Source organism: Symphalangus syndactylus, chromosome 2, assembly GCF_028878055.3.
Source record: "Symphalangus syndactylus isolate Jambi chromosome 2, NHGRI_mSymSyn1-v2.1_pri, whole genome shotgun sequence".
Classification (NCBI taxonomy): domain Eukaryota; kingdom Metazoa; phylum Chordata; class Mammalia; order Primates; family Hylobatidae; genus Symphalangus; species Symphalangus syndactylus.
Window position 1 is genome coordinate 75,582,558 of NC_072424.2, and position 23,586 is coordinate 75,606,143.

The 23,586-nt window shown below is 37.3% G+C and overlaps 1 long non-coding RNA gene across 1 annotated transcript in view; it reads left to right on the top strand.

Annotated features, from left to right (window-relative positions):
- Positions 1–17,702: 17,702 nt before the first annotated feature.
- Positions 17,703–23,586, top strand: part of LOC134732787 (uncharacterized) — a 69,164-nt gene continuing 63,280 nt past the window's right edge. The window contains exon 1 of the long non-coding RNA XR_010116317.1: positions 17,703–17,843. This is a non-coding gene — a long non-coding RNA (uncharacterized lncRNA). The remainder of the gene's footprint in view (positions 17,844–23,586) is intronic.

The following is a 23,586-nucleotide window of genomic DNA, read 5'->3' on the forward strand; positions in this document are numbered from 1 at the left end:
ATGAAAGTGACATGAATTTATTTTCAATCGAAGAAAAACTGAAAGCCTTTATCATCAGCAGATTTATACTGCAGAAGTACCAAAGATTCATGCTACAAGAAATACAGAAAGAAATTATTGCAGATGAAAAATTTTAAAGTTATGTGAAGCATAGGATGAGACTATAGTTTTTCAGAGAGGACTTACCTTTGCTTCTGTCAGGCAGCCAGAGAAACTTGCAATCTGGGATCACCTTAACCAAAGCTCAAGGATCAAGATGATTCAAAGTTGGGCATCAGTCCCTGAGAGAGCAAGCTACTTGTAATTCACCCTGACTCCTATCAAAAGAGCTGCTCATCTCCTTAGACTTTCAGCCAAATTTTCAGGAACCGCAGATGTCCCTAAGGAAAAAGTAGGCTCAATTGCCAAGCTTACTTGTCTAGGTTTCAGCTTCTCCCAGATCTTGGCCTTCAGAGCTCTCCAAAGCATTCAAGTATTTGAATATTTATCCAGCTTTTTTAGTGTCTTTAGCAGGAGTGTTAGTAGGAATTATTTAATCTACCATTACCAGAAATAGAAGTCTGAAGTTTGTGCTATGTAAATAACCAAGTAACCAAACTTCAAAATGTAAATTGCTTTAACACAGTCACATAAAACAAGTAGGACCATCACACTGACGTTGTCCTTGGATATGTGCTTTTGCCAGAAGTACACCAATATATAGTCTGAATGGGGAGCCATTTATTTCAAGAGTGAAGCAAAATCCTGCCTTGCCTAGTGGTCAGAATTTCCTTCTATTGGATTCTCAACTTCTATGTAAGCTATTGTCTTGCAAAGACAACAGAAAAAGAACACATACTGAAGAGAGTCCACATGCATACATTGTAACATCAACATTTTTATCAGTTCCATATGGTAAGCTGCCACCAAGAAGGGAAACATTTGTATTGATTTTTTTTCTGATTAAAAAAGTAAATATTTAGACAATAGAGAAAAATATAAAGAGTAAAAATATTCCCTATGATCTTACCACTTGTATATAATTACGATGAACATTTTGTTACATATTGTTCCATTCCTGAATTATATGTTACATCTATACTATACATTATATTTAGTAAACATGTTTAAAGTTTTCAAATAAAAATGTAACCATGCTGCAGATACTCTTTCCTACCTGTTCTTTTTTTTTCTTAATACCTTGGTGATTTTTCTATCTCAGTTAATTTGTATTAACTCATTTCTTTTAATAATTGTTTAGTATTCTGGCCGGGCGCGGTGGCTCACGCTTGTAATCCCAGCACTTTGGGAGGCCGAGGCGGGCGGATCACGAGGTCAGGAGATCGAGACCACGGTGAAACCCCGTCTCTACTAAAAATACAAAAAATTTGCCGGGCGTGGTGGCGGGCGCCTGTAGTCCCAGCTACTCGGAGAGGCTGAGGCAGGAGAATGGCATGAACCCGGGAGGCGGAGCTTGCAGTGAGCCGAGATCGCGCCATTGCACTCCAGCCTGAGTGACAGAGCGAGACTCCGTCTCAAAAAAAAAAAAAAATAAATAATAATAATAATAATGGTTTAGTATTCTATATTTGAAAAATTATTTATTGATGGTATTCAAGTAGCTTCTATGTCCTTTGATTTTCTCTCAACACGTGTTCCTCAACATATTCTCTTCTCCAATTCCTGCTGGTGGAACTTGGGGATGTCAAAACAGTGCAAAGGTGCAGTCTCCAGTAGGAATGGACAAAGGAGGGAAATTGTGAAAATTCACGTGTGAGAGAAAGTCACAGTTCTACCTAGGTTTTATTTATTTTTTCTTTCCTTTTGGATTTATTGAAGTGATCTACAGTTAGCTGGGGTATTGTAAATCCCACATTCCCTCTTTACTCACCCAGCTTCTCTTATTGAAGAACACCAAGGTAAAATACAAGCTTCATACAGACTGTGCATCACATGAAGTAAAAGATAAACAATGGGCCGCCCTTCTGGGAGACAGCCTCCTCTAGGAACTGTCTTTGCTTTATGTCCTACTGTGTAGACCTTGGGGATTTTCTGAGTTCTGTTGGGGAAACCTAACTACTCAGTTTGTAAGTTCTTCTCCTTTGCTAATGTTGAATAACAGGCCAGTCAACCACAATCAGTTTTTCTTTTAATCTAAGTCATTCTCTTTCACAACTTCCAGAAAAGAAAAATTAATGTTTCTTGACCATTGATAGCTTCTGTATTTTAGCAATGCCAAGTATCTTTTAAAAGTTGTTTTTTTATTTTTTCATTTTTAAATTTGCTTTTTTATTTTTTCATCACATCAGTGATATTTTATAGGGAATGTGTAGACTCAATCATTATTGAAATGGAATGTTGACCCTTTAAGGTTTAATGGGGAGAAAGAAGGTGAAAATATTTAATGTCCTTGTTAAACATGGGCTGGCATCATGGGATGTTGCTGATGGAGGTGTTTCACATTTTAATCATGCCAAAGAAACACCAAACTCCTGGGCTGGTGTAAGGACTGGAACACTAGACAGAGATGTAAATGTGTATAAAGAAAAGGTAATAATAATAATAAAAAAGAAAAGGTAATAATATTTTGGGAACATGCTCTCTCGACTTTGCTTGGTGTAGAACAGACTCAGTAATTGAATTACCCTGTGGATAGAATTGTGATGTTGTAATAAGGTCTTTTGCTCTTTTAGATACTAATGATTTATTGATGTTTTCAAAAGAAGGTTTTTTTAACTGTCTTCTTGGATGAAACAAATGTTATAATCAATTTTTTTAAGAACTTGACTTTCTGATTTTGTTACCTTAAAAGTTCTTTCTCTGTGTTTGGATAGAATTTCAGTTGCTGCTGGCTGGCAGCCATTCTTGAAGGAGAGAAGAGAGTTGTGTTGGCAGCTGAATGAATTTGTCCTACATGTCCTCTCCAGCAGAATGTCATGTGGGGTCAACTTCTAGTCCCAAGTTTGATATCATCTGATGAATTCCTCTGTACAGATATTCTGATTCTTCCATGTGATTGTATGGAGCTGCTTCATAGATCTTTGGTTTTGTGGACATTTTTGTATCTACCATTTTTCTATGCCCAAACAGATTCTGGATTAATCTGTTTTTAAAAAACTATCTGGGATCACCAATTAAATGATTTTCCTGATGCTAGAGTCAGTGATTTTTCGAGCTCAGTAGGAGCTGTGGTGTCTTGCCTAGGTCCCCCTTCCTGGGTTGTTGCACTTGTCCCTCAGCTGCTGGCAATGCTATTTGCAAATGTATCAGAGTTCCCATCCACCCACCTCCTAACTCCTCATCTCTCCACCCACTGCGCCCTAAAAATTGCCCTTAGCTATTAGAAGCAAACTAGCCAAGGAGGCTGTGACACTTCTTTCCTCCTTTAGGAATGGTATGTAAACAATGCCTGGAATATACAGGGCTATAGAATTCTAGCTTTCTTGCCACAAAAGGGAACAGCACTCCAGTGGGATTTATATTTCAGACTCCCTACAATACAAATGGATCAGCCCAAGAGTACACTTTACCTGAGACCACATTCTTGATCACCTCTTTCTTCTTCCCTATCCTGCTTTATGCTCACTCTTAGAGGCACTCCTGAAAACATCTTCCTCAATAAAGCTCTAAAAACCCTGGATCAGGCTTTGTTTCTAGGGAAACTGGCTTAAAATTCTACCAAAAGTGATCTTAGAAAGTAGACCTCAAGAATGGCATCCTGAAGTTAGAAACTTGAGAGCTGGCTTATACCAATGACCTATCACTGGTGGTAGCTTCTGACATGCAGCCACGGTGCAATTGCTAAGGTTATCACTGAGGTCAACTTGGATGGGTTATAGGCAGAAGAAGATGCACTGGTTTGTGCCAAATCTCTGGTATTGGAGAGGTACAAGAGAAATATAAATTTTAAGGTCTATGGAATTCAGAGGCTATTTCTGAATGCCTATGGTGTTTCAAAGAGATGAAATAACAGGCTCAGGGCAATCAATCACCAATTTAAAGCCAAGTATGAGAGTCAGAGGGCCTCTTTGGCAGCTTGTAAAGAGACCTTCAGTTCCTAAAGCTGGAGGGCAGATGAACTGAAGAACAGGCATAGGACTTAATTATAAAAGTCACAGAACTAAAGAGAAAGCATAATTCCCAACCATGGGAAGTCTTATATGCCAAACTCAGAGTCCTGAAAAGTAAAGAAAAGGGCACTGAAACTTGGGATAGGGTTATCTGGGTATATATAGAGTAAATCTTCACTTAATGTTTTTGATATTTTTTTGGAAATGGTGATTTTGAATACAACAATGCATAATGAAACAAATTTTACCATAGTCTAATTTATATAAACAAGAGTTAAGTTCCTATGGAATATTTCTGGTCAAAAAAAATCACCAAACTTCTAAATAAAGACCCCAAACACTCCTAATATTAAACACTGACATAAGTGTGAGCAGTACATACACGTAAGAAAGATTAGTAAAAACACATAAGATAATTCTTTACCTATTTTTTTTGGTGAATCAGTGAGTGATGGTGATCATGGTGGAGATGGGTTAAATGAAGGAATAAATGTTTGCAAGGCAAAAATTGCAAAGAGCACCTCTTGCCAGCACACAGTTCAAATGCAAATAAATATTGTGGGCTCAATGGGCACTTTCTCCCTGCGTCATTTATTGTTGTGCATTTATGTGATTATCATAGACTGGAAGAATTTTTATTTGATAGTAATTTGTGTTCCATTCATTCATTTATTTTCCAACCCACTTGTTCCAGTTCAGGATCAAGGGTGTTAGGAGCCTATGATGGCAGTTGAGGGCAGAGGTAAGAATGAGCCCTCGACACGGCTCCATCCCATCATTGCAGGGCATACTCACACATACACCCACGCACACTCAGACTGGGACAATGTGGACATTCCACTTCAACTCATGTGTACATCTTTGGGATGTTGGAGGAAATTGGAGTATCTAGAGGAAATCCATGCAGACATGGAGATAATGTACAAACTACACAAACAGTGGCTCTGGCCAGAATTCCAGAATGGATTGCTTTTCTTATCAATGTTACAATACAATGACATCGAATGAAACAATGTTATTTGAGGATCTGCTGTACATGTAATCCTTGGACTCTCAGATTCCCCTGGAACTTTTGGGTTTGTACAGTGGTCCCCCTTGTTGAAAGATAATGCCTCTGCCACCTCTTGGTTGAAGACTGTGAGAAAACTCGCATGAGGCAGGCAGATGCTTTACAGGATGATACTAAGTACTTCTGGATCCGCCTCCTTCTCCCTTCTTGGTCACATAAACAGCAACTAGGATCACTATCTTAGCCTAACACAGTTGACAAAATGTGGAGCTTCCTAAAGGAGGGGATGGATTATACGCTCAGAGTTGCAAGACTAGCTAACAATTACAGCAGTAACTAAGAAAGCATTTTTGAGAGTGGATTCTAAAGGTGTTGGATTAGGATTGTGGGGTAGAATATAAAGTTAAATAAGGGAGAGCATATTAATATGGGGGGACCCTCCTGTGATACAAACCTTAACAACCAAAAGTAGTTCTAAGACACTCCTTGGAAGTATCTTGGAAGCTTGAAAAGCAATGGCTTACATTTAATATAGTAGAGATGCTAGATTACTGTGACAGACTGGTGGAAATGACCAAAGGCTCAGCAAAGTGGGCATTCTAGAAAGGATTTATTGTATATATCTTGAAGACCTGCTTGCTGATTTCCTTTCTTAGAAGAGTCTAGTGTATAATACATTTATGAAGGAGATATCATCATTATTTAGAAGCTCATATTGGCTATACTTTGTAGGCTGGAACTAGATAGAAGAAAACACTGTACAGAATTGGATACCATTGCTCTCATATATTTCAGGGATTGCCTCGGCTACAGAGAGCTGCCTCTCTCATGGTCACTCCCTTTACGAATCAATGCAGATATAAATGCCTGGTTACTTTGGTCGAATGCAAGCTAATTCTGCAGGGCCTTTTTAGCTATCTACAGAGATATTTATCTGGAAATCCCCATGGAGTTGGTCAAGACTGAATTAGAGCTTGAATTATTCTCCCCAATCCTTCTTCCTTCTTCTCCCTTCTACAAGTGTTGCTCTCAAGAAGACTCCTTAATAAACACTCTGTGTTCTAAATTCCATAACCGAGCCAACTCTTAGGGGAATCTAACCTGTGACAGGCCTCAAGGAGATTTCCTGTGATCAGGTGACAGAGGGGAATAAAACTTGAGCTTGGTTCACAGATACAGTGGCTTGCTACCATGGTATGATCCTAAGATACATAGCTGATGCCTTACACTTCCATTCAGGTGTAGCTTTGAAACAAAATAATGAAGGAAGGAAACTAACCAATAGGAAGAGCTTTAAATTATTAACTTGCGTAAAGAAAGAAATGGTTTGAGACAACAACATTTATGGATTTATTGATAGTAACAAATAATCTAGCTTTTAGTCAAGGGATCTGGAAGGAGCAATATTGTGAGATCAGGGTCCAAGAGGTTTAAGAGGAGACATGTAGGTGGATCTACGGATGTGGAAAGGAAGAATGAAGCTCTTCTCATTGCATGCTGGAGCAGATTCATTGTAGAAGAGGTGCTAAATAACCAAATAAACAGGATGACTTGGCTGATTGTTTTTAGCTCCTGCCCTTGACTATGACAATAATGGCACCATGGGTGTATGAATGGAGAAGCCACGGGACAGATATGGACTCCATGTATATGCCTAAGAATATGGGCTCCATCTTACCAAGGCCTATGTAACCAGTCACCGCTGCTGAATGCCCAACTTGTCAGCAACAGAAACTAATGCTAAGTGTCCTGCATGTGAGTATTCCCCAAAGAGCTCAATCAGCCACTTGGTGCAAGTTTGATTTTGTAGGACCCTTTCCATTTTGAAAAGGGCAGAATTTATCCTTACCAGGATTAACACATATGGGTTCACTTTTCTTTCCTATAGGACTTTGACAAATATAATTTTTCATGGACTTGTGGAGTGTTTGATTTGCTGATATGATATTCTGCATAATAACATCTCAGACCAGTACAATCTTTTTTTGGCAAAGGAGATAGAGAAGTGAGCACATGACTCTGTGGACTGCCTTAGTCCATTTTGTGTTGCTATAACATAATACCTAAGGCTGGATAGTTTATAAAGAAAAGATGTTTATTTGGCTCACAGTCCAATAGGCTGCACACGAAACATGGCTTTTGTGCTGCATCAAAACATGTTGCAGTAGGTCAAAGAAGAATATGCACATGTGAAGAAGGACCAAACATTGATAAATGTTACTGCCTCAAACCATTTTCCTCTTTACACAAGTTAATAACTAGGAGATCTTCTCAAAGCTCTCCTATTGGTTGATATCCTTCCTTCACTGTTGTTCTTAAGGCCACACCTGAGTGGAAGTGTAATGCATCAGCTATTCATATTAGAGTTGCACCACCATGCCAAGCTTTATAATTATCTTTAAAATAGCCCACTCTGATGGGAACTAATCCAGTCCCATGAGAACTAATTCCATCTTGCTAGAATGTGAACTTGCTCACTACCATGAGAACAACACCAGCCCTTTCATGAGGGACATACCTTCATGACCCAAACACCCCAGCTAGTCCCAACCCCAGCATATTGGGGGTGCAATTTTAACATGAGTTTTGGTGGGGACAAACAAACTGCATGCAAACCACAGCAGGGCCTACTGGTCTCATCAACTACGGCATCTAGTGCTATCCTTGCAGAATGCTTGAGTGGCCTTTAAAAGATGCAGATTAGGCACCAGTTTGCACATGACACCTTGAAAAGATGGGGCATTATTCTTAGAATGTAGTATACATCTTACACCAATATCAATTGTATGGTGCTATGTTAGCAAAAGGTATGATCCATAGTGTTATGGACTGAATTGTGTGTTCCCCCCCTTTTATATCTTGAAGCTCTAACCCCTAATGTGACTATATTTTGATATATGGCTTTTACTTAGGTAAGTAGGGTTACATAAGGCGATAATCCAATATGAATAGTGTCATTATAAGGAAAGGAAGGGATACCAAGGATGCATATACTCAAAGGAGAGGCCATGTGAGTATATGGAGAGAAAACAGCCATCTGCAAATCAAAGAAAGAGATCTCAGGAGAAACCAATCCTGCCAGCATCTTGATCTTGGACTTTTCTTCTTCAGAACTGTGAGAAAATAAATAAATTTCTGTTAGTTAAGCCAGCTAGTCTGTGGTATTTTGTTATGGCAGCCCCAGCAAACTAATAATATATGCGGTTTGGGAACAAAGTGGTGAAAGTGGGAGTGGCTCCATTCACCATCACTTTCCAGTAATCACTTGGAGAATTTGTGCTTCCTGATCCTGAAACCTTAAGCCCTGTGAGTCTAGACATCTGTGTTTTTAGAGTGGCTTCCTTCCAGCTGTGGATTAAGCTGTACACTAAAATTCCTACTACTGTACTTGTAATATAAAGGTACACATGCCACTTGGTAGCTTTAGGCAGTGTGTGCCAGAAGACCATCAAATACAATTTAGGAATAATAGACCCTTTCCTTGTTTGGGAGTTAGGAAAGCTAGGGAGGAAGGAAGAACTTGTTTGACGCTCAGCTGATCCACTGGGCAGGGTAGGGAACTGTCTCTGGATCTTCCTATGCTCATTTGTACCTGTGAATGGTACAGCAACCATGACCTTCCTAGTAAGGGCATCAGAATAGGAGCTCAATCCTCAGGAATAAGACTATGTGTTACACCATGAGGTAGGCTACCTCAGCTAGTGGACTTGCTAGAGAGAGAGAGAGAGGAACATATGTTGGGTGATGGAAGGAGATGATGGGTATCAGTTTTTGCCACAGAACCAATGCAGAAACTAGTAAGTTTCCTCAAGGATTGTAACTACAGTAGCCTGGAGAATCTGTGTTTGGATACAGTAAACTTGATGTAAGAAACAAGTGCATTTGAGTGGATGCTTTAGATGTTCTGCCCAGATCCCCTTTACTAGGCCCCTTTTATTGTCCCCTAGCTGTGGGGAGTGGGGCTACCCGCAGCTCACCGCTGTCCCCTTCTCTGGAGATTTGCCCTCAGCTGAGGGAGCTGCCTCACCTAGGAGGTTTTACAGCTCCCACCATCCAGGGGTGGCATTGTTAAGACTGAATAATAAGGGGTACAATTGGCTGGCCCTTCAGCCTCAAGGAGAGGCATTTGTGTGGCACAGTTTATGCTTCAGACACCCCCTTCCATCCACGTTGAGGGGCAGGCCAATGCTAGATTTGGCCTGAGGTCACATCTTTGCTCAGTTGTTCCTGTTTTTCTCCCTCCTTCAGAAGCTTTTCTTGAAGATCACGTTCTCAGTACATCATGTACATTTAATCTATTTTCCCAGGCCCTGCTCCTAGGGAACTGGACCTAAGACAATTAGTCATAAGATAAAGTCAAGAGGACATATCAATAAGCTCTACCTGATAGATCCGCTTCTCTGAGCCCAGCACGCTGCCATCAGTGTGTGGGTGTGCAATGACATGAGGAGCAGCCTCTGCTCCCATCAAGCTCATCATGTAGCTCAGAAGTGAAAACATAAGAGTGTGTACAATGTAACTTGCATCATAGTGCTAGCTCTAGATATCAAATTGACAAGTGGTAAAATTTGAGGTCAGCAAAGAGGAGTGTTTTCCTCAGAGATCTCCATAATTGAAAGTAAGTATCGAAATGCTTGTTATTTAAAGGAATGTTGACTACCATAATTTGAGAATTTGTGTAAGGTTGACAATATGTATTAAAGTGATGAAGTTTGTGAAATTTTGTTAATTTACTGCATTCATGAGAATTTAAATCAAGTATATATATTTCCCAAATTTAGGTTTTGAATCAATGCTCGCATGCTGTGAGGTGTTTATTCTAAACTGAGCTAAAGCTAGAAGCATAGTGCCCAGGTGCCACTGTACACCCAGAGGACAGAGCACGTTTCTTTTCCCTGGGAACTGTCAGATAGCAACCATAGGTGGCAATGCAACCTCAGCAGTAGCATTCTCTGCTCCCTGTCTGCAACAGCTGAAAGTGTCCTTTTAAGGCGTTGCTGTTTTATTATTCTTGTATAAAACAGTCTGAATCTTTACAGTTTTCCCAATGTCTTAAAGTGCATAATTACTTTAATTTAGGTTTTGGGGCAAGCCATATGTGGAAATGTGAAATAGTTGAACCTACAGAAAAATATTTTATAAAGATACACAAAGTAAATGGGGATGGAAAGGGTTTGAGTTTACCATTGACACAAAATAGTACAGAAGTTTGTGGCTAGTCCACTAAGAATCTAACCTGTTTTACTGATTTTTATTTTTCTATTTCCTGTTTCCTAAAAAGATAAGATGACCGTGGAAGTGCAAATTGATTCTTATTTAAATTTGGTCACATTTCTTAATTAATCTGGTGTTTGATATGTGAATAAAGAGATAATTGTTAAATAAAATAGTTCTCACAAATCATTTTAAGGAGCATAAGCATTTCATATATTTCTGTTCTGTTATTTTAAGGCAACAGAGTCAGTGTACCAATATATGCGTATGGATGCAAATAGATGAGTATGATTTTCCTGCCCATCATTATAAAAGTACCTTTCCTAGTTGAACTGTTAATGAAATGATGCGAAAATCTGAGGTGAACATTTAGCAGTCTATTTTCATTTTATTTCATCAGAAAGAATCTATTTTACAATTACTATTTACTTGCAATAACCTGCAGCAAAAAATGATTTAATGTTCAATATGTGCATTAAAATGCACTTGCTTTTTTAATATGTAAAAGCTGATGGAAATTTCATTTAAGCACAATTCCTGTATCACAGATTTTAAGCAAAATGAAAGGAAGTTAGGGTACCATTTTAACATGGCTATAAAAATAATTTCTTTCAGTGGCTGGAGGGAAGGAAGGATTGGTCAAAGTAATTTTTATCTTCGATGGGATTCCCCAGTAGCCTGCTTTCTTATTTGGCTTAATGCATGCCACAATAATCATGCTATTTCTTGTGAGCATTTTTCTAGCTCACAGTAATAATTGCATGGTGTTTATATTCTAAAGTGCCTTGTCTCACTAAGCTCTGAAGTCCTTTTTGAGTATTAATTTTCACAAGATTTCTGTGTAGCACACAAGCATGTGTATTATTATCTTGTTATTCCTCTTTTAACAACAAGGATAGTGAGGCACAGATGCAGAAAATGATACACAAGTCAGAGTCAGGATGCCAGAAACAGATTAAGAATCCTAACTTCCTGTTCAAAAGCAAGGCCATGCTTTCGAGGAATTATTAAGGAACTTCATTGAATTCTGGCAATTAGTAGTTATCTTTTAACTCCAGTTTTTACTCCTAGAATATTAACGTTAATAGGAAAAATCTAATAACTTGTTGTTAGTTAATTCTGTTGCATCGTGGGTAATACAGAGATTGTAAACAAGCAAGTTGTACATAACTGTAAAATAGGAATGTTATTGATAATAATTTGAAGTGTAAATGTTTAATGGCATGGATGAAAAATTCATAATAATTAAAACAAACAACCACAAACTTTTAAGTAATAGCCAACCTGGAGGCTGCTTGGAACAACAACAACAACAAAAGAATTAGGTGTGTAATTTGAGTACAGAATCAAACCTGTTTAAATGTGTTGACCAGAATTCAAAGATGTGAACATCTGAAGATAGGCCTAGAACACAACATGCATGCAATATATATTATTTTGTAATTACATGAATAATACATTTTAAGAATTTCTACACAAATTATTTTAATATCTTTGAGGTATGATTATAACACTGCAATTATATATTTTTAAGAATTGTATCTTTTAGAACTGATTATCTAAAAGATAGTATCTATTCTGCTTACAAATGAAATAATTTTGATGTTGGAGATTTGCTTCAGAGTAATCTGGGGAATGTGGGGGGCTTTATAAAACAAGATTGGCCATTATCTGATAATTGCTAAAACTGTATAGTTGATATTTGGGGTTACATATATTCTTTACTTCTGTTTATATTTAAAATTTTCTATAATAAAAATTTTAAAATATAAAAAATTATAGCCATGTATATTAGATAAGACATTATTACAAATTTGTTATAAGGAAATACATCTCATCTTGCTGGAACTATAATCTATCAAGAACATAGTCAAGAAATAAAATATACCCTACAAAAGTGAAGAGGGCTATCAGAAGTCAATATAAGCTTCATAAGATAATATCCTGTCACATATTATTATTTGAGCCATTCTAAGAAAAGATACTACTTAACTACATATGCTTAAGATAATTAATAGCTTGAGCATTCACAGACTTAGGGTCAAATACTTGTGCTAGAATTTACTCATTTGGTAATTTATTTCAATTCAGTAAATCTCCATCTCCTCAGATATAAAATAAGTACGATAATATCTACCTTACAGCGTTTTAATGAAGTTTGCATATGATTAAAGTTTTGCCTGGTACTTGGTGTTATATAAATGGTAGCTAATAATTTTCAGCTTAATTATATAGATTTTAGATCCACAATATTAAAGCCAGAGACAGCTACATGATTTTCAATGAAGAATGACACCCCTGCTCTACACCTAGGAAAATATGGTCAGGAAAAATCTACAAGAGGAAGTAATTCATAAAATCGAGAAATCTGAGTCTTCTTTAACTTAAGGACCCAAAGCCCTGCATTCCTTGTTAAAGCTTATGTATGCCTTTGTATTAATATTACAAAACAGGACAATGAGTTACAAAATGATCTTTGAGAATTATTAAGAGTCAGAGTAGTAAATGCTAGCTGTTGGAACACACAAACCTAAAATCTCAGAGTCTTAACATGACAAAATATTGTTTCCCACTCATGACAATGTGGGTCAGGAGGTTCTCCTGGAAGCTCTTCATCCATGCTACTTTCTTTTGGTATGTCACACCACGGAGTATTCTTGGAACTCTGTGACAGACCCTCTTCATTTGTTTACTTAATGGGTGAAGGAAGAGAAGTTCCATGGAGGACTGCATGAGATATTTTAGAAGTCATGCCTGGAAGCAAACCCATCATTTCTGGCAACACTTCATCATCCATGTCCCCAGCTAGCTACAAGGGACCTGAGAGATGTAGTTATTCTGTGTGTCCATGATGTGGGGGCCATAAACCATTGTCTGCTATAATCAATAAAGAAAGAAGTGTCTCCTCAGTTCTAGGAAGTTTTATGCAAAAAAAACTAGATTGAGTTGTATATCCATATGTAACTCTGCTAGACTGTAAGCTGAGGCTGGGGGCACATCTTGATCATTTCTAACTTACAACTAGTGTTCAGTAAATAGTTTCTGGTAACTAGTAGGTTTGTTATGTAAGTTAATCCAGAAAGCCTAGTTTCTTAAAGATTCTATATAATTTTGTATTTATGGTATTGCAGTTTGGAAATAAGCCTGTCACATATTGAAGAGAAATAAAGTTGTAACAAACAATTCAGTGTGGTCTTAAATAGCTTTACACATTAACTGAATGATAAAATTTATAGTTACTATATTTGAAATATTAAAAACTTTCTGGACACTTTACTGGATCACCTAAAATTTGGGCTAGAATGTATTTTCATAAAGATAATATAAATAAACTTGGATATATATAAAAATATATAAAATTTGGATTATATAAAATTCTAAAAAGGAAAGCGCATTTACATAAAACATTTTTGTTTATTTCCTACCTCCACAAATTATTACAGAGGGATTTCATTTTCCTAAGTATTCCTTTCCCTTCTAAATCTGGAGTTGTAGAATTGAAAGAGAGAAAATCTCACTCTCCTTATTTTCTTTTCACCATCAAGAGAGAAATGAGGAGAATTTGATTCATTTACAGTAAATAAATCTTTTAAAATTTATTGGCACATGGAAGGCAGCAGAACAGATGAGTATTGCAGGAAGTGCAGAAGTATTGCAGGTAGCAGAATCACCCATAAACAATGACAGACCCTTGGCAGCAGCTTATTGTTTACAAGTGAGACTTTGGACAATAAATACCATAAAAATAATGTACTGTTCATGCCAAAGTCATTTACAAGTCTTATGTTTGGAGATGGGTCAGACTGCTGATGAGAGCTATAGACAATGGCATAATTTTGGAAAAAGACGTGAGAGTGAAAGAGATGAGAAATGTTTTTGTAAGTAACAGCGACAACAATAAAACAGTAATAAAACCATTTAAATGTAAGAATTACATTGGAAGGTACTGAGGATGTTTTAGATTTTTTTGCCAACTCTATCATTGATTCTGGTGATTCTTACTTCAGATCAATACTCTTATCATCTTTCTGTAACACATAATTTTTAAAAAAGAAAACCAATGAACAAAGCACCAATAAAAATTATTGCTGAAAATAAATGGTTATTTTCACGTATTTGAGATGTAATAGCACCTGAACCTCAGTGAAATTTGGAAACTCATAGAAGAATATTGAGAAAGTAAATAAAAATGTATAAAGATGTGGCTAAACATAGGTGATTTTTTAGAAGGCTTTAGATTCAGAACAATTTTCTTAAAAATTCAAAATCATACTTGTCAGCATCCTGGAGTAAAAGATCTGAGAAAGTTGCTGCCAAAAGATTTTTGCTCGTCTGAAAACAAACAAAAAATGAAACATTAGACTTAGTACTAGAGATCGTGTTGGATATGAGAGATTATTTCTGTATTGTCAGTAGAAATGGAAACAAGTCAAAATTCTACAGTTTATGAAATACAATATATTGTTGACTTTGCTTTGTTACAATTGAAATTATCGGTTGGGCTTAATGGTGATTTGCTTCTTTAAAGTAACTAAATTGATCACCAGAAGTGATCTGTTTTTAGGCTCTTTTCATGTCCTTCACCACCTAGAACATATCTGTGTGTAATTAACTTTAAAATGCATGCTTTTTATATCCTCTTCCACAGTTATCAAAATTCCAGAAAGGAACTCTCAGAAATAATTTCTAAATAGTGTTCGCCCTGCATACACACACAGACACCCACTTTAAACATACAGCAGGAAGATGTGTAAGGGTTACATCTTAATGTGATATAGACTGGGTTCTTTAATATCAGAGATTAGTCAATATTTTTCTAATTTTATTGAAATCAACCAAGATTTTAATGGTGTCGTTTAGCCAGCTGACACAATCTGAGACACCTTCATTATCAGCATAGGTGAAGTTAAGTGTAAACCTTTGTACTGCTTTCTACTTTCTTTCATGAATAGAATTTTGTTGTACTAAGGTAATGGTGCAAATTTACAGTATCCATAAAAGCACCGTTATTGTATTGCTTTGCCTAATGCATTAGGAAGAGAAGACCACTTGGCAGACACCACATATCTACAAATGAACAAAATGGACTAAAATCAAAATTGCATTGCTTTTGTCAATAATTTGCGTTATAATTTTATGGCAAATATTAATGGAAAGAATATCTTAAATAAAAATGAGTCTGATGGTTTCCTTTTGTTGTTGCAGCCCTGATTGTATTTACATCCAGTCATTTATTGCCCATTAAAGGAGTAATGCTATGTTAATGTAAGGGGGAAAAAAATCAATGCTACTGAGATCAGTAACTGTAGGGAAACAGTGCAGCAGCTGGTTTGCAAACAGTGAGCCCATATAGATCAATGAAATTACAAGCTAAATCTGCTGATGCTCACAAACTGCTCCAGCAGTGTGCTGTCTAACCTTTTTCAAGTTCAAGAGCTCTAGAAAGCCAGAGATAACTAAATGGAAAGCAGGGCAAAGGCAACTAGGAGACGGTGACAGTGTACCTAGAGTACTGTGATATGTGATATTTTACTTTTGCAGATACCAGGATCACTGCACATTTTAACCTATAAAGAAGCCCTATAATCTGTTGGGGAGCCACATGGAGAGCCTTCACAACCCAGAAAATCTACCTTAAGAGGGTTCTTCTACTTGGAGCATTGGAAGGCTACATGATACTTCACAAATGTGCTTGTTAAGCTAAATTACAAAAGATATTATTCAGTGAGCTAATGATGGAATTATAAAATATATTGTGGGTTGCATTTGATGACTTGCTGGAGTCCCCGAAATATTATTGTAAAGATAAATATTATATACATTGAGCCTCAGCTTCTCGATAATAAATCACTAATCAGATTCCTGCAAATTTAATGTTTGAAAAAAGATAATGAGCTTTTCATCTCAATCAAGTGATTTTGTATCAATTTACATGCCACTAGTAAGTGTTTTTCCTCATAAGTATTGAATTTTCAGTTTTTCTTTAGCTAAGCCTTCCGTGGACACTCAGCTATATTTTGACTACATTTCTTAAGACACACAAAAACTTTACTGGAGGGTGTTAATTGACACAATCAGAGGAATAGTGATATTTCCAAAAGAGAATCATCACATGGATTGATTTAAAAAAATAAGTTGACTCTGTTTAGAACTAGAGAGGACCTTGGACGTTGGCACATGCAACATCATTTTTCACCCATAAAGGATCAATGACTTTCCCAAGAACACACACATCAGAACTCATCCAGGGGCTTCCAGGCTAACAGCAGTACTGCTCTCAACCCATGATGCTGCCCTAACATGATTGGGGTAGGATAAAAGGAAGAGAGTGTAGAAGAGAGAAAACAGTAGAATGAAGGTTTACATGGGATGTTTTTATTCAAATATTCACAGAAAATAAAAATACTAAAATCATACATGGGATAAAACTAATCACAGAATATTATTTCTACTAAATTATTCATAATCAAATTGTTGATGCAAAGAACAAAAACCCAGCCTGGCAACATGGTGAAACACTGTCTTTACCAAAAATACAAAAAATTAACCAGGCGTGGTGGTGCATGCTTGTAGTACCAACTACTCGGGAGGCTGAGGTGGGAGAATCACCTGAGCCAGTGAAGTGGAGGTTGCAGAAAGCTGAGATGGTGCCCTACTGCACTCTAGCCTGGGCAACGGGAGTGAGAACCACACACACACACACACACACACACACACACACACACACACACAGAAGAAAAAGATGTCTTTCTCTTTCCTCTCTTCCTCCTTAAATTAATCAAAGAAAATGCAAAACAAAAACACGATTAAAGAGTCAACCAAAGTGTAGCCTGTCAGCAAGGCTGACCAAACTTCATCTCCTCCTCAGACATGCTCTGAGTACATGTCCTGGGAGGCACAAGACACGCTTTCTTTGAACCCTAGTGCAGTAATTATATTGATTTAAATCATTCTGTCTGTCTCAATCCTCTAAGATAGTGACACAAGAGTGACATGATCTTTACAGGACTGGCTTACTAGATAATGGCAGAAATCTCAGCCAAGTAGCATCAACTGGTAACTTCTATAGTTTAGATCCCTGTATTTAAATATACCTCGGTTTTTTACAAACCAGGATGTTTTGTTTTGGTACACTGTGTTAAAAATTAATAAAATTTTTAGCAGGTGAGATAAATATGAATCATTTTCTACTCCGTATAAGGAATAATCATACTTAAGTTATTACATTTTGGTGAGTATCCTTTAAAAATAATGTCAAATATAATCAGAGGACATATATTATCTCCTAAGTAATTTTAGAATAAGTTAAACATGAGCAATACATGTGTTTAACTTGCTAATGATTCAGGTAATGTGAACTCTACCAAATTCACTGTTACAATTTTAAATTTTATTTTATAATATCTTATTCTCATATTTTCAGGTTCTCAAAGTATGTTCATCTCTACTTTCTGATATCCTCATATGAATACTGTGAAATAGGTAGATTGGATATTATTACCTCCAGTTAACATAAGGATACAGAAAGAGGCCAAGTCATTTTCCCAAAGTCACTTGTCAACCATTCAGAGGTGAGAACTCAATTCCTGGGGAAAAAAAACTCTATTGTTTTATTATTGCCTCTACTTTTATGCTTTGAATATGGTAAGAGAAAAAGTGAAGCATGAGAAGAAAAATTTTAGCTATACCTTGTTCCTCATACTAAATGATTATACTGATGATCACAACTCCAATAACGAAACCAGGCACTCAGTGTCTTTAAACTTGGGTAAGGGAGTTCATATTTTGAAAATAAATTTTCAGGACATTTTAAGGAGCAATGTGTTAACACTGGCAGAGCATCACCAAATTATGGTGAAGTCTACACAAAAAAGATATGGGATAATAAAATACACAACTATGTTTTACTGTAGCTGTGAAGGATGATTGATGTAACAGGTAACAGCATGGTAGTATCACAGAGTTAATTATACTTATACTGTGGGGGAGGCATTTCCAAATAATTCTTGGCCTGGAGATTTTCCTTTCTCCAGCTAAAAGCCAGATAAATCTCTACACCTTTCATCTTTAACTGTCAGTGATGTTCAGGGAAGGTAGACAGAGGGCAAAAAAGAGAAAGCAGTGGGTATAGCTGACATTTGCAGAATGTACACTGAAGGGAATAAGATCTCCATAATTTTCAATATTGCAGTGATCTCTACTGCTGGCTCTTTTAGTGTCCCTGACACACTGTCTTGCCTCATGCAGGAGGTGACAAATCCAATTTCAGGTACTAATCTGGCACTGTACTGAAATGACCCACCACCTAATCTCAGATATTCAGATCCAATGGCTTTGGATTCCAGCTCCTTTCTGTTTATGGACCTCCTTCTTGTTATGATGACCTAGTTGTACTCTCTTTCCTGGTCTTTTTCTTTTTTTTTCTTTGAGATGGAGTTTCACTCTTGTTGCCCAGGCTGGAGTGCAGTGGTGCGATCTCAGCTCACTGCAACCTCTGCCTACCAGGTTCAAGCTATTCTGCCTCACGCTCCCAACTAGCTGGGATTACAGGCATGCACCACCACTCCCAGCTAATTTTGTATTTCACCATGTTGGCCAGGCTGATTTCAAACCCCTGACCTCAGGTGATCCACCTACCTCGGCCTCTCAAAGTGCTGGGATTACAGGCATAAGCCACTGTGCCTGGCCAGACAGCCCTCTCCACTCCACTCTTTATTTCTTATGCACAGCTCTGAATATGGAGACATCCACTGCTCTTGGCAGCAATTCCTTACTCCGATCAATTCAGACTTGCAGAGCTGACAAAGTTAAACTGATTCTCTTGTCCCTTCTACTAAAGAGACAAATTGGACATGTTTAATAGGTGAATAAACTTCTTCCTGGTTTAGTCTTGGGAGGGTGTGTGTGTCCAGGAATTTATCCATTTCTCCTGGATTTTCTAGTTTATTTGTGTACAGGTGTTTACAGTATTCTCTGATGGTAGTTTGTATTTCTGTGGGATCAGTGGTGATCTCCCCTTTATCTTTTTTTTATTGTGTCTCTTTGATTCTTCTCTCTTTTCTTCTTTACTAGTCTGGCTAACAGTCTATCTATTTTGTTAATCTTTTCAAAAAACCAGCTCCTGGATTCATTGATTTTTTGAAGGGTTTTTCCTATCTCTATCTCCTTCAGTTCTGCTCTGATCTTAGTTACCTCTTGTCTTCTGCTAGCTTTTGAATTTGTTTCTCTTGCTTCTCTAGTTCTTTTAATTCTGATCTTAGGGTGTCAATTTTAGATCTTTCCTGATTTCTCCCGTGGGCATTTAGTGCTATACATTTCCCTCTTAACACTGCTTTTCCTGTGTCCCAGAAATCCTGGTATGTTGTGTCTTTGTTCTCATTGGTTTCAAAGAACTTACTTATTTCTGCCTTAGTTTCATTATATACCCAGTAGTCGTTCAGGAGCAGGTTGTTCAGTTTCCATGTAGTTGTGCAGTTTTGAGTGAGTTTCTTAATCCTGAGTTATAATTTGATTGCACTGTAGTCTGAGAGACTGTTTGCTATGATTTCCATTCTTCTGCATTTGCTGAGGAGTGTTTTACTTCCAATTATGTGGTCAATTTTAGAATAAGTGTGATGTGGTGCTGAGAAGAATGTATATTCTTTGATTTGGGGTGGAGAGTTCTGTAGATGTCTATTAGGTCTGCTTGGTCCAGAGCTGAGTTCAAGTCCTGAATATCCTTGTTAATTTTCTGTCTTGTTGATCTGTCTAATATTAACAGTGGGGTGTTAAAGTCTCCCACTATTATTGTGTGGAAGTCTACTACTCTTTGTAGGTCTCTAAGAGCTTGCTTTATGAATCTGGGTGCTCCTGTATTGGATGTATATATATTTAGAATAGTTAGCTCTTCTTTTTGCATTGATCCCTTTACCATTATGTAACGCTCTTCTTTGTCTTTTTTGATGTTTGTTGGTTTAAAGTCTGTTTTATCAGAGATGAGGATTGCAACCCTTGCTTTTTTCTTGCTCTCCAATTGCTTGGTAAATCTTCCTCCATCCCTTTATTTTGAGCCTATGTGTGTCTTTGCACATGAGCTGGGTCTCTGGAATACAGCACACCGATGGGTCTTGACTCTTTATCCGGTCTGTGTCTTTTAATTGGAGCACTTAGCCCATTTACATTTAAGGTTAACAGATGTCAAATCCCTGAATAGACCAATAACAAGTTCTGAAATTGAGGCAGTAATTAATAGCCTACCAACCAAAACATGCCCAGGACCAGATGGATTCACAGCCTAATTCTACCAGAGGTACAAAGAGGAGCTGGAACCATTCCTTCTGAAATTATTCCAAACAATAGAAAAAGAGGGACTCCTCCTTAACTCATTTTATGAGGCCAGCATTATCCTGATACCAAAACCTGGCAGAGACACAACAAAAAAGGAAAATTTCATGCCAGTATCCCTGATGAACATCAGTGCAAAAATCCTCACTAAAATACTGGCAAACCAAATCCAGCAGCTCATCATAAAGCTTATCCACCACGATCAAGTCAGCTTCATCCCTAGGATGCAAGGCTGGTTCAACATACACAAATCAATAAACTTATTCCATCATATAAACAGAACCAATGACAAAAACCGCATGATTATCTCAATAGATTCAGAAAAGTCCTTGGATAAAATTCAACACCCTTTCATGCTAAAAATTCTCAATAAACTAGGTATTGGTGGAGTGTATCTCAAAATAATAGGAGCTATTTTATTACAAACCCACAACTAATATCAAAATGAATGGGCAAAAGCTGGAAGCATTGCTTTTGAAAAGCAGCACAAGACTTCAAAATGGTATTGGAAGTTCTGACCAGGGCAATCAGACAAGAGAAAGAAATAAATGGTATTCAAATAGGAAGAGAGGGAGGCAAATTGACTCTGTTTCGATGATGTGGTTGTATATTTAGAAAACCCTATCATCTCAGCTCAAAATCTCCTTGAGCTGATGAGCAACTTCAACAGTCTCAGGATACAAAATCAATGTGCAAAAATCACAAGCATTCCTATACACCAAAAATCCGGAGTGAACTCCCATTAACAATTGCTACAAAGAGAATTAAATATCTAGGAATACAACTTACAAGGGATTTGAAGGACCTCTTCAAGGAGAACTACAAACCACGGCTCAAGGAAATAAGAGAAGACACAAACAAATGGAAAAACATACCGTGCTCATGGATAGAAAGAATCAGCATCATGAAAATGGCCATACTACCCAAAGTAATTTATAGATTCAATGCTATCCCCATCAAGCTACCATTGACTTTCTTCACAGAATTAGAAAAAAACTACTTTATATTTCATATGGAACCAAAAAAGAACCCATATAGCCAAGACAATCCTAATCAAAAAGAACAAAGCTGGAGGCATGACACTACCTGGCTTCAAACTATACTACAAGACTATAGTAACCAAAACAGCATGGTACTGGTACCAAAACAGATATATAGACAAATGGAACAGAACAGAGGCCTCGGAAATAATGCCACACATGTACAACCATCTGATCTTTGACAAACCTGACAAAAGCAATGGGGAAAGGATTCCCTATTGAATAAATGGTGTTGGGAAGAATGGGTAGACATATGCAGAAAACTGAAACTGAACTCCTTCCTTACACCTTATACAAAAATTAACTCAAGATGGATTAAAGACTTAAACGTAAAGCCTAAAACTATAAAAACCCTAAAAGAAAACCTAGGCAATACTATTCAGGACATAGGCATGGGCAAAAACTTCATGACTAAAACACTAAAAGCAATGGCAACAAAAGCCAAAGTTGAGAAATGGGATCTAATTAAATTAAAGAGCTTCTGCACAGCAAAAGAAACTGTCATCAGAGTTAACAGGCAACCCAAAGAATTGGAGAAAATTTTTGCAATCTATGCATCTGAAAAAGGGCTAATATCCAGAGTCGACAAGGAACTTAAACAAATTTACAAGAAACAAACAAACAACCCCATCAAAAAGTGGGTGAAGGATATGAACAGACACTTCTCAAAAGAAGACATTTATGTGGCCAACAAACATGAAAAAAAAGTTTATCATCACTCATCATTAGAGTAATGCAAATCAAAACCACAATGAGATACCATCTCACGCCAATTAGAATGGTGATCATTAAAAAGTCAGGAAACAATAGATGCTGGAGAGGATGTGGAGAAATAGGAAAACTTTTACACTGTTGGTGGGAGTGTAAATTAGTTCAACCATTGTGGAAGACAGTGTGGTGATTCCTCAAGGATCTAGAACCAGAAATACCATTTGACCCAGAAATCTCATTACTGGATATATACCCAAAGGATTATAAATCATTCTACTATAAAGACACATGCACATGTATGTTTACTGCAGCACTATTCACAATTGCAAAGACTGGGAAGCAACCCAAATGCCCATCAATGATAGACAGGATAAAGAAAGTGTGGCACATATACACTATGGAATACTATATAGCCATAAAAAAGGATGAGTTCATGTCCTTTGCAGGGACATGGATGAAGCTGGAAACCATCATTCTCAGCAAATTAACACAGGAACAGAAAACCAAAAACCGCATATTCTCACTCATAAGTGGGAGTTGAACAAAGAACACATGGACACAGGAAGGGGAGCATCACACACTGGGACCGGTTGGGGTTGGGGGTCTAGGGGAGGGATAGCATTAGGAGAAATGCCTAATGTGGATGTTGGGCTGATGGTTGCAGCAAACCACCATGGCATGTGTATACCTATGTAACAAATCTGCACGTACTGCATATGTATCCCAGAATTTAAAGTATAATATAAAAAAAGATTAAAAAAGGTGAATAAAAATAGCAGTAGTGAGAACTAAACATTTTAATTGATTAAGACTTAGTTGAACTTTGAGGAACTGCAAAGTAAAATGTCTCTGCAATTTATGTAATACTTGATTAAACAGAAGAACTCATTTACTGGGGCCATACACAGCAAGGAATACCAAAAAGGATATGCAAAAACAAAGGAGAATCAGGTTCTCCACTCTAATATGGCATTTTCCTTGAGCTACATGGCCCATAGTATGAGCAGTTTGATCTCTGTAAAAAGGTGTCCCAATGATTATTCTTTGAGGGTTAGATGTTGAATTGATTCTGTTCATCTACCTTTCACTCAATACACAGGCCAGACCACTGTTGTCTGTTCTCATTCTTTCATCACTGATGTTCTTTTCTCATAGTAGTGACCCCTGATGGACTTTTCTCATCCTGGTGACCCCTTCGACACTCTCCAAGAAAATTCTGATTTTCTACACTATTCATGCT